Consider the following 12,735-nt stretch of genomic DNA (forward strand, 5'->3'; position numbering starts at 1 on the left):
CGTGTACATTCACCCCCCCCTAACCCCACCGTCCCTCTATCCTTCTGAGACCAGGTGACATTTTCCCTTTAATCTGGACTGATGAGGAAGTGCAGTGTGTTTGGCCTTTCTGCATGTTTCAGCTCACTCGTCTGGTCTGCGGTCAGCATCGAGCTAAAAGTAGTCAGCCTCGCGTGCGCGTGTGTGTTTGTACGTGTGCGTGAGCAGTGTGAGAAACACAACACTTGTTCTGCTGTCTGCCTGGAGCTAATGATTCGCGTGTTTATGCGTGCGCGTGTCCTTATTCAAATCCTTAAAGATTCCTCGAAAGACATCTCACACTGTCGACTGATACCAGACACTTCCATTTGCTGCACCCAGCACACTCCTGTCCCTCCACCGCCCCCACCTGAGGGATATCTGCTCCTTCCCCACCAGAGGAAGTTGAGCATCATCTTCTTCTTCTCCTGCTCATGCTCCATATTTCACCCCCCCAACCCCCCCGACACTTTCAATCCCGCCACCACTTCCTGTCCATCCGCCATCATCCCATAGCAGCGTGCCAGGCTCGGTTCAGCCCGGGTCACTTGTCATCTAACAATGCTGGGTGCTAATGCTAGGCTAATCTGTTTACACAACTGCTTCCATTGCATCATTATGTTGTTATTATGACATGCGTGCTAAATTCAATTACGATGCGGGGGCGGAACGGCAGCACGTAAACTGATTGCTGATTATTTGGATCAACGGTGTTTATAGTGTCATGCATGTCCATTGTTCAACTTTTGTGGTTTTGACAGCTCTAGTTATCGTGAACATGTTGGGCTTTGCATGAACATGATGACGGTTTTCCACTTCCTGTTCATCCCCTGCAGATGTGTAAACCCACATGAGGGGGTGTTTTTTTTTTTTTGTGTTGCTGCTCTCCCTCCTTGGCCATGTGGGGGCTGTCCCCTCACAGCTGAAGGGGGGAGATTGTGCATTCATTGGAATGGAGGCTGAGATGGCGAGAAAGAGTGAGGAGGGGTGATTGAGTGTGCTGCCTGCAAGCAGAAGAAAAAGAGAAAGGGGCGCGGGGGAAGGGGCCAGCTTGTGTTTAAAAACAGGAGGGGGGCAAAGGAGTGAGGAGCAGACAGCAAGTGGAGGAGGTGAGGGGAGGCTGGCTGGCGCTGGCGCCGTGTCTACAACCGGGCACTCGCCATGTAAATAAATGCACATTTGCAAGGAACCCTGGGAAAATCTTTGCAGGAAGTCAGGCCGCCTCGCAAACTTCAACCGTGGACAATCTTGTTCAATGGACGTATCGGTCGTTAGTGCCTTGCGCTATGAATTACCCAACTTCAAAGTTTTTCCAGATTTGCTCCACCATTAAGACAATTTTTTTTGCTTACTTACGAGCTCTCTTCGTAAGTTTCAAGCTGTTAAATGACACTCGATTGAAGTTGATTGTCCAGCTAAAAAAAAGAGAACGACATGCTGTGGAGTTAAATGAACCAAACTGCCTAAAGAAAGGCCCCACTATCTTAATGTTAACATAAAATGGAAAAGGGCAATTTAAATGCTAACAATGAGCATCAATGATAACAGTTTTGGAATCCTAGACAGATGTGATAACAATACCCACAGGTATGCATTCTTTATCCTCTGCAAAGAACGACATTTTACACCGGCAAATTTCCCCATTGTGGGACTATTAAAGGACATCTTTATCTTTAAGAACTGAGACTGTCTTCATAAACAATATCTCTATTATAGTGCCCCCCGGTGACCAACGTGCACACACCAGAAGGAGCAGCACAATGTCCATTGAATTGAAGCAAAACGTGTTTGTCGTGATTTAATTTTGTAATTACAGTTTTATAAAGCGCATTATGCTACATTGATATGACTGCTAATTTCAAGCTTAATGGCATTTCCATTTCTTTCCTGAGCGAGCTATGCAACGTGGTCATGGGATGCATTAAAATTTTTACCTTAAGGCATCGTCGTCTTCTCTTTGTGTTACGGAGATACAAGTTCAGTATGCGGTGGTGTCTTCAAGTATAGGTGGCGCCAGCTGCCTTTGTTGCAATATTCCACACACGCGTGGAAGTGCGCACAACCGTCGGCATGTTAAGCCAGCATATTTTTCATGACTCGCTGCCAGTTTTTTTTTTTTTATGATCCCAATTGAGCCGCGGAACATACTGTACACATGCTTGAAACAGGAGCCGCATTTTCTTCCGCCGCTAAACACTCTCGGGGCCTTGCCGGGTCGCCGAGTGCACTTTGGATTAGCGTTATGTGCTTAATTCTATTATGCGCTTGTCAAAGGGCCAAGGCACACTCGCTTTTTTGGCCTTGCTGCTTTAATGGCGAGCGCAGGAGCGCACAAGATAGTCGTGTGGGTAATTAGGCCTGGAGGAGGGCGGGGCTAGATGGGAGGGACAGGCGCGTGGTGCAAGGTCACGGCCACGCCGATGGACTGAGAAAGAGGATCGAAGAAAAGAGAGAGGAGGTCCTGTTCTGAGCTTTGTTTTCCAGATAAGGATGTCTCAATTGGATGGGTGCCAATAGAAATGCCGTTCATCAATCTCCCCCCCCAAAATATTTTCTTCATGAGAAAAATAGCACTCCCTACTATTGTACTTCATAATATGACATATATGAAATAGAATGTAAAGAATTCAACGATTTTTGTCACCCTTTTTTTTTTTTTTGGGCATCATTTCGATTGACATTATGCCGCTCCTACACGAAGATGGGTCAGTGCTCAAGTGGTTGCATTACCATTTGTTCTTCTTTGAGGATATAGAATACATGCTTGTGGGCATTGTTTTTTCGGGATTGTAGGTGAAAAATGCTTTATGCAGGGCATTGTCATAGGACAATTGTCATACTTACCTGTGAATTTTCTGCGTTTTTTGCAAAGAAAAAATAAAATATATACATGAGAGAGAGAGAGAATAGTATTATGCCAGGGTCGACAAAAATTCTGAAAATATTTCACATTTTGTAGATGTGCTGCGGACATTTCATTTCCTGTTTTCGGAGCGGTCACAGTAGTACAGTTAGGGCCGACAGACGTGTCGCAACCGATTTTGAGTTGTCCTGCTGCATCGTGTGACATAATTAGCTATTGGTCGTTCGGTGTCTGGGATGTTTCGTGTCATCCGCCACGAAAGTCTGGCATGTCAGAAATTTTGTGCATGTGCATTATGTGACATGCCTTGCGTTTGGTTGTTCGGCATTGCCCAATAAGACGACAGTGCCCTCCTACTTGCCACGAGAGACTGAACGTGGCTAATGCTACGTTTGCTAAATGCAAAGCAGTTAGCTGATGAGCAAACGTGTTGTCATTGCGCAAATTTGTCACCTTAAGTACCCCGCCATCCAGAAAGTTATCCATCGTCCCTTCATTTTCCTTTTTACATGACTGCTTGTCCCGCCTCACCGACAAATTTGCGCCGATGGAGAGACATCTTGGACGAGGCAAGACACAGAACGATATCATCTTGTAGTCTGACAAGCACGATCGTCATGAATGACAAAAAATAAAATAAAAAATTGTCGTCTGAGAAGGTCATGACTAAGCGCTTCGTTCTCTCGTAACTCCTTCTTCAGCAGCGATTTACTGACTAAAAGTTCGTCCTTCGGGTTGTTCGTCAGTTAGCCACATTAGCTAGCATTGACCACAAGCCGGCGGGCGTATTATACACAAGTTCGGAGAAAAATAAACTTCCATTATATATCATTTGCGGTAAACGACGGCAGTTGTATCTCAAGGATAAGTTGTTATTCATGATTTTGTGTGTGTGGGGAAAAAACAACAAACAAACATCTGCTTGAGTGTGTCATGAATGAAAAGTGAATCTTTCATTTGTACTGCAAATCAAGTGTTCCATAAAGCCCCGTCTTACTGGTCTTACTAGTCTTGCTGGCTGCTCTGGTTTCAAACAGTCATACACACGCTCCCTCTCAATGTACACACGAGAGCGCACGAGAGCGCACGTCATGCGTGACCCTGCCCCGGACTTCAATCAATGCCGCTGATCAGCTTACGCTAATGCATTAACCTGATTGTCTCTCTTAAACGGATTGACGGCGTTTGCATGTGACTCCGTTTGCGTGCACTTGGACCTCTCCCTCCCCCGACTGTCTCTTTAGACCCGTTCCATGTCGAACCCTGACCCCCGCTGCTCGCTCGTGTAACCTTGGTAACCGTGAGCGGCAAATTTGTGACGCGCAAATTCTGAGACATTGTTGCGGCGCGTTCGCTCGATTCGACACGTAGAATCGGGACGGGCTGTCTGGTTAAATGAGCACTGTGATTGGCTCTCAGCTAGCCAATCAGTGCACTGGGTGAAAACAGGAAGTGCCCAAAGCGGAAAAAAACGCTTCTTCACACAAACAAAATGAACTTTGCTCATTTTCACATCTCGTCTATGGACATGGCGACCGGCTGGACAAAAGAGCGCCGTTATTCGACACTCAACGTCAAAGGTGATGCAGTGACTAGCGCCGCCGATGGCATGGAGGGGTACTACGTCTCATGCACGCCGACGCAACCATTGGCTGCGATGGCCGACGTTAAATTGGTGTGTAGAGGCCTTCATGGGTCTGACTGACGGTGTGTGTGAAGGTGCACCCCTGACACCCCCCCCCCCCACACACACACACTGCCCCCCCCCCCCTCACCCGCCCGAACTGTTAACATGATCTCTCTCGAGGAGGGGAGCCCCTCCATCTCCCCCTTGTCTGTCTGCACCCTCGCCGGTCTCGCCTTCATCTTGATCTCCCTGCAGCCTTCTCTTATTTCCTCACCCTCCTCTACGCTATCATCCCGCTTTCTCTTATCCAGTCTTTTTTCTCCTTTTTTTTTTTTTGCCTTCATCCCTTCCGTAAGTCCTCAAGCTGAAGTACAGCTGTCTCGTCTCTCACTGCGTGGAGACCAAAGGGTGACTGTGATCAGATGCAGTGATCAGAGGAGGGTGTGTGTGTGTGTTTTGAAAGGTGGGGGTGGTGCTGTAATTTCCCCGCCTGAATTCATATGATATGCTCCACTTTTGTCAATTTTACTCCAGGCAGTACACACTTTTTAATGCATTTGAATTCCCTGTGAAGTGAACCGCGTCGTGTAAATTTGACACACCGTGGAGAAGTGTGTGCCAAATTTGAACGATGTAACATATCACCAAACAGGGCTTCAAAATCGTGAACTATCGCCGCTTTCAAGCACTTTGGGCGTGTCCACAGACGGTGTCAAAAACCACGCCCCACTCAAATATCAAATGTCAATCAAACTTTTACGACAACCTGGAAAATGGATGCTATGAGCTACGATGCTACTTGTCGAGCGTCTTCGATAGGCCGACAGATAAATGATGTGCAAATAGATAGGGGGGACAAACTTTTTTTTTTTTAATGTTGTTGACCTCCAAAAAGGGAGTGGGAGTCATTCTGATTGGCAGAAGGATGGGATTGGGGTCGTTTTGAGTGGAACAGGACAGTACAGGATTTTTTTTTTTTTTTTGTGGGAGTGGGATAGCATGGGAGTGAAAATCCACTCCCGTGTCACCCTGTACTGTGAAATCCAAAAATGAAAAAATAATTCTCCCCTTCAATCCTCCTTTTCCGTCTTTGTCTGCGTGATGTGCGTGCACTCACTACTGACAATGAGGCACTCTAAAGCGACCCCACCAGATGATTATCGAAAGGAAGGATATATTTTTCGGGTTTATTTTATAGGATGTTTAAGTGTCCAAAGTGAAAAAAGAGTGCACAATATTTTTTCGGCGCACTTTCTAAAGTTTCCATTTGCCAACTGTTTTAGCGCATGTGTCAACACTCCAGCCTGCAGATCTTGCTTCATATCTGTGCAAATCTTGATCATTCTGTGAAATCATTCCATTTTGAATAGTTATGTAATATTGCAATTTAAAATTAGAAGCACCTCATGGCAACATGAATTTTGAAAGCGTTTCTTGAGGCAGTCCGCCACACTGAGGCAAAAGCGACGGAGGAGGAGACGAGAGGGCAGGTCCCCAACATTGCACATCATAAATAAAATGTCAGCAACGCCGGCGCGTGTTAGCCAGTGTTCAGGCTAGCGTGAAATCTGCTCTCGCTCCATTCCACCCTTTCTCGCTCGCTCCCTCTCTAATCTTGCTTGCACTCACGCTTTGCGTGTGTGTATGTGCTGGGGGTGAATTCAGGTGTGTGACCTTGGTGGATCTCTGACAGGTGTTACATGAGGGATGGCAGACTGATAGCTTACCCGTAGAAATGTTTAGCAATATTCAGCATGCTGGAGTGGGAAGAAATAAATTGCGTATGTGGGCATGGAAGCACATTCTAGTGTTACAATTGATGTAACGCTTACTTGACAGTAATGCCTAATTCCCAAGTCATCTGTGCTTTATTGTCGACACAGCGCCCCCTATCTGCTGTCTGACGTCGCGCTAGCTTGACCTCCTGACACACATTAACGAGCTGAGCGTCGCTGCTGAAATGACTTTGGCACGAGGGCGCCGGCGTGGACTCCAGATGTGCTCCAGCGCTTCGTCTGAGCCCCAAAACGAGCATCCACGAAGCTGTTTGAGTGACGGACATCACAAGCGCACATTAATACACCCCTATGTGGAAGAATGCAGTTTGGAAGTGATAAATCTGCAGATTTGCTTACTTAAGTTTTCCCAGTGTTGAAAATAATTGTACATTAAATTGTAATCACTATATTGAGGGGGGGGATTTGCAATTCTGTTATTTTCCAAATATCATTCAGCTCAATATTGAAACAATATCCCATAATGCTTGATTGAGACAGAGCGTCTCCAATTCTTTGCACCGGCACACGCCCCCCCCCCCCCCTTCCCCCTCGTCCTTTTCGTCCTCATCTTCATCACAGTCGCTCCATTGCACCTCCCCCACCCTCCTCTGTGCCTCCGTGCACAGTAGCAGAGTGCATCTGTGTCATGTCACAGGGTTGGAGCGTCCCGGAGTAAACTCACTCTCTCTCTCTCGCTCTCTCGCTCTCTCGCTCTCTCTCTCTCTCTCTCTCTCTCTCTCATTCTCTCTCTCTCTCATTCCCGCGCTTCACCCGCCCCGCGTGAACATTCGTCGCCATCCGACGAGCTTCCTGTGTGCTCTGCGCGATTCTGCTCGACTGGGTTGTGCAGGAAGACTTCGTCTGAAAACTGCAGTTGTGTCTGTGTGTGTGTGTGTGTGTGAGAGAGAGTGTGTGTGTCTGAGCCCGCCCCCCCCCAAGAGAAAAAGACAAACAGGTGAAGACCAGATTGGGTTCCATCTCATTTCCTCTGCTCCTTGCAGCTGATCAAGGACAAACACACACGCAGAGTAACACACAAAGACATGTAGTAGACGTGTACGTGTCAAGATTCAGACTATTTCCATGGCAACTGTGACTGACTTGTGATTGGTGTGCCATTTTGGGGATCACATGCCGTATAGATGAGTCTTGAACTGCTTCAAGGGTGATTTCATTGAACTCTCTCTACCACATTGGCTAATTTGTCCTTAGACCAAAACCTTTTCAAAATAGGATTGCGTGTAGAAAACACACAAAAGGCATCCCTGAGTCATCCTAATTGCTATGTGACAGCGAGATTGTGCAACACTCGACGTTGCATGCTTGCACAGGCTCGGCCGTGGCACACACACGTGGTCCAAAGTACATCTTTAAAGCAGAACAAGAACAGACAACGTGGTTATTCTCTGTTTGCTTTTGTCCTAAAAAGAAGAAAAACATTGAGAAGGGAAAAAAAAGGGGGGGGCGGGGTTGAGAGCATCTCATGTGGGGAAAGCGAGTGGAGCCACGCCAGCAGCCAGCAGGACTCGAAGTACGAGTGAGTTTCTCTCGGTTGAAGAAACGTCTCCTTAAATGTGTTGTTCGTGCTCACAGAGTCTCGTTGGCTGTCGTTTTCATGCCCGGGAGGGAGCACTCATGGTTTGTCACACGACTCTCATCTGCTGTGGCTCTCAGTTGTGCCTTTCGCTTTCCGCGTGTGTGTGTGTGTGTGTGTGTGCTGAGACAGAAAAAGCCCTAGACCAATAACAGTAAACTATTTGTAATGTGATTTTTGAGTTAGAAAATTCCAATTTTTTTGGTTCACATCAATGAACATTGTGCTGTTCCCTCTGGTGGGCGTGTCTTGGCCGCGTGGGGCCAGCATAATGCCGACCTTGCTAATATACTATAACAGAGACGGTCATAACTGCTCGGAAAGCGGGAGAAATATTTGTCATTCTTCGCAGAGGATAAAGAATATACGCCTGTTTGTGTGATACTATCTAGGTGTGATGAGGCAAATAGTTTAGTATTAGTTAGGAAAATTGTTATTACTGCTTTATTTCTAAATAGTGTCTTTGTGTGTTTGCAAATTTAGAAAAGTGAGCGCTAAAAATAATGTAGAAGCAAAAATAGTGTTGCCATCTCCGTCATGTTCATTTTCACCAAAAAAAAAACATCTGTCTGTCTTCCTACGTGTCTTCCATGCGCGTGGCATCGTCTGACTGATTTCACCCTCCTCAGTCAGTTTGTCGGGGTGCTCACGTAACCTTTTGGCTGAGGGTTGCGAGCAAAACCGCACCGACCGCATGTGAGTCTGACACGCCCCCGCCATGTCTGTAGCTCTGCCATGCAGGCGCTTGTGACTGAAAGCGACACACATGACCTTGAACGCACCCACAAATTCAGATAAAATCACGTATCACGTCTTGTTAATCGTTTGCTTGCGACTCTTACTCGCGTAAATGCGAAGCGAAAGCACGCAGAAAGCTGGGAATGTAAACGACCGCCTGCTGTTTTGTGGGCGACAGAGCTCCTGTGTGTGAGTCTGCGGCAACACTTGAAGGCAGCCACTGAATCAGCACTGACTAACGCCGCGCACGCCAAGTGCGCTCGCGCACGCCAAGTGCGCTCGCGCACGCCAAGTGCGCTCGCGCACGCCGCCCGCTACTTGGCCATCGTTCAAAGTTCACAGAGAAGGGCGGCAAATGGTCATTTGTCGATTGGCACTTTTTTTTTTTTTTTTTACAGTGACGACGCAAGACAAGTCAAGCTAGCTGCAACAACAAGTTCATGCTGTGCGTGATGTAACAAGCCGCCAACGCGCTTCTCAAATAATATGGACGTCAGTGCCTTGGTGGGCTTTTATTATGAAGTTGGCTCAGCGTGGTTTGTCCCCCAAGCTGGCCTGAGCTCAGTTTTTTATGCCATGACATCTCAAAATCATGTTGAATCGCTAATTAAGGATGCTAAAAAATATATATTTTAGTTACGCTGTCTTTGTATAATACGGGCCAGTTGCCTGCATGGCGGCTAGTGACTAGCAGCTAGCTACCAGCAGCTAGCTACTAGCAGCTAGCTACCAGCAGCTAGCTCCCCGCGGCTAGCTACTAGTGGCTAGCTACCCGCCGCTAGCTACTAGCAGCTAGCTGCCCGCGGCTAGCTACTAGCAGCTAGCTACCCACGGCAAGTATTTAAAAATAGGTTGTAAATGAAGCCAGAGTGCTTCTGATGGTGTTAAGTCCAACTGTGAAGGCTTTGCTAGTTAACCTTTAGTCAAAAATCTCTTGACTCCGTTTACGATGCAACGCCTTGGTCATGTGACAAGCTCATTAACAACCGGGCGCCTTGTGCTCACTTCTCCGGCGCTTGCCCTCCCATGACTTTTCCCGGCTTGTTTTCTGTTCACTCGATTTGTTTTATGACCATGTTGCCGTGGGGATGGGTGCCACGCAAATAGTCGCCCACCTGCGCACACATGTGGCGCGGAAGGCTGAGACCCCTGAACTGGAGTTCAGAGGTCAGGGGGCTTTGAGCCTCCAGGCTGCCAGATCAGTGGAGCGGGGCCAACTTGATGTGCGTCTGTGTTGACAAAGCTGTCTCACACATACAGAGGCTGCCGCACACATGGCCGAGGCTCAAAATGGGTATTAGAACACAAACGGTGCAGCAACATGTAGACAGACAATTTAACAATACTCGCAGATGTATATAATTTATCCTCTGCGAAAAACAACTAATATAGTCGCTTTGTGAAACTCTTGGTGTGTGTTGTGCAGTCTTGCTTCTCTAATGGTATCTACGGGAAGTGTCAAGAGGAATGGAGGCAGAGGAGGCGTCATTTGAGGACAACGCATGTGGGTGTGTTGGTCACATGAACACATATCACAGGTGTTGTGTGTGTGTGTGTGTGTGTGTGCTTGTGGTGCAAGTGGAGGTGTGTTTTGGGAGCGGGGAGGGACATCAGCGGGGCCACCTGTTCTTGCCAAGTGGCCCGGCATTGACACTATGCATGAGTCTCACGCACACGCACACACAAATGTTGATCTCTTAACCTTTGAACCCAATCTCTCAGTCTCAGATGTCTCAGGAAAGTCAATAAAGAGAACAGAGCTTAGGAGATCCGATTACTTTGACTGCTTTTAAACCTCTGCACGATTTGTGTGTTTTTTTTTTTTTTTCTTTAGGAGGCGGAATTTATGACGGCGGCCTGGTGAAATCGACGGATTACGCTCCCCATGGTCACGTGGTAAGGCTGCTTCCTCTTTGTTTTTGGGTCTTGTGGAATCGATGACGCCAGTTGTGTTGCAAGCGTGAGCAGCGGCACACTATCATCCCGTGCGAAGGACATGGATTGTGTAATAATTTGGGCGTGTGAGGCACACTTGCGATTATGTCGCACACCGAGGGTTGTGTAAGCTGTCGAACGTCTTCTCGCTCGGGCGGCCTCTTGGGCGGCCTCTTGTCAAGGCGAGAAATGGATTTGCCGGGTATTTTGCGCCGTGTAAAATGAGGAACAACACAATTTCATCATTGCCTTCAGTTTCATTCATGAAATCGGACGAGGCAATGTCTTTCCTCATTTTGAACATTTTATCCTCAATATCACGTGTCGACACCAAAAAAACGGAACGTTTCATTTTGTCTTGACAAAAAGTCTGCTCGCTTATTGAAAAGTTCTGAGGGGACCTCTGCCTGGTTCTTTTATTTAAATTATTTACTGCTTTGCTATGCTGATCGTAACTAACAGAAGACTTCTCTTCTCAGTCGAACTATTTCATGTTTGCCAGAAAGTTCAAGACACAGCTGTGGAGCCTTTTCTACAAGATTGCGGAAGAAAGTCTAATCAGTCCAAAACGGGTTCCTATTCTTTTTAATTCTTTGGTCGCCCTCGCCCATGTGACAGTCTTAACTGATTCCAACTAGATGTGTGCCAAAGGTGTCACGGATAACAAGATGCCGAGCCTGGAGGAAAGTCCACAGCGACACAACAGCCTAGATCAAATGACCTATCGAATGATATGCGCCAACGTGACCTAATCCAGCAAAAGTATGCAAAATGCCATAGAGGGGCGAATGGAAATTAGCATAACTGTCTCTGTAATTAGAACCCTTTCAGAAAACGTCAACAATAATCACATTGCATACACAAAATGATTCCGACTCTGTGGGGACAGCAACTTGAACTGCTTCAACATCCAGTAGAGCTCAGTGCTGCCTGGCGGTGTTGTGGCATAACTCGGTACTACACTGAAGACGTACAACTCTAAATTCAGAATCAGTGCGTGTATAGTCAAAACCCACCAAAAGAAAAACAAAAGTCCACCTATGATGAATCGTGAGATAGCGGAGGTGACTGTGTTTGTATTACCGTCATGCGCCTCCTTATTGTGTCTGTCGGTTTCTCAGTGTACCCAAAAGGCTGACTCACGCCGTCCCTTTCACACTCATGCGCGGTCCCACACACCAGCCTCCATATGAGAGGCAGAGCTGCGCCATCTGTAACCGAGGGGACACGCAGTCTCCTACGAGCACACAAGCTGCCATGCAAGCTTCGTTTTTTTTTTAGGTTTATTTGTGGAATTATACGCAGCTGGTGAGGCGGGAATTTTCTGCTAAGACTGTACATTTGTATGGGAATGTCTGAACCGAGCCGCTGTCTTTAATTAAACACATCGCACCACACATGGTCCTCTGTTCCCTCGTTTGTACACATCTGTATCAGAGTGATAAGCGTGCAGTTGTCGGTCCCCGCGCCACACACAAAGTTGGACCTCCGCGACCGATTTGGCGTCCTTTGTTGCGGCTTCATATTGTCAATCTCAGGCGCAGCGTGTGTGGTGCGTGCCGTGTGTGTTCCCACATCTGCCGCTCGTAAAATCATGATCCTTTCATCATACGGTGGCTTGGGCTGAACAAGAATAGGTTTATTATACACATTTTAGTGTACAATAAACCACTTTTTGTATGTCACATTCCAGACCCAATTGGTTAAAATCATCAATACACAGCAACCACGTTCACATTTTTCAGGTCGTCTTGAAGACTTTTCATTCATTTGCCACTCCCACTTGAAGTTGACTGAAAAAGTCACACAAAACAAAAGAGAACCAAATATTGTATAACCATCCATCCAATATCTGAGCCACTTTATACTCACATCAAAACGTAAAAATGCGCAACTGAACTCATGGCAGGAGAAACGATGGACTGTTTTGACCGACGCTTCTCCCTCTGAGAAGTTTTCTTTCCAGGTTAAATAGTTTGCCAGGATTGTCATACGGCAGCAAAAAGTAGAGCCCGGGCAGGTTTGTGCCTGTCTATGGGCGGTAAATTCTCGTTTCCTGGGACCTCTGCCTCCTTTCCTGAGGTCGCTAGCTAGCTAGCTTGCTAGCTGGCACACTTCACACTTAACCAGCTTCTTACTGGTCCTTTTTGTGTAAAGTGTTTTTGATATCCTGAAAAGTACT

At 47.0% G+C, this 12,735-nt stretch overlaps 1 protein-coding gene across 6 annotated transcripts in view; it reads left to right on the top strand.

Moving 5' to 3' along the window:
- Positions 1–12,735, top strand: part of kdm6ba (lysine (K)-specific demethylase 6B, a) — a 53,305-nt gene that overhangs the window by 17,799 nt on the left and 22,771 nt on the right. For all 6 annotated transcript variants that reach the window (XM_088293520.1, XM_088293519.1, XM_088293518.1 and 3 more), the window contains one exon: positions 10,453–10,514. The gene's annotated coding sequence lies outside the window, so the exon portion shown is untranslated. The remainder of the gene's footprint in view (positions 1–10,452; positions 10,515–12,735) is intronic.

The sequence above is a fragment of the Idiotropiscis lumnitzeri genome, chromosome 4, assembly GCF_059441095.1.
Source record: "Idiotropiscis lumnitzeri isolate Australia: NSW breed Sydney's pygmy pipehorse chromosome 4, RoL_Ilum_1.0, whole genome shotgun sequence".
In the NCBI taxonomy this organism is placed as follows: Eukaryota; Metazoa; Chordata; class Actinopteri; order Syngnathiformes; family Syngnathidae; genus Idiotropiscis; species Idiotropiscis lumnitzeri.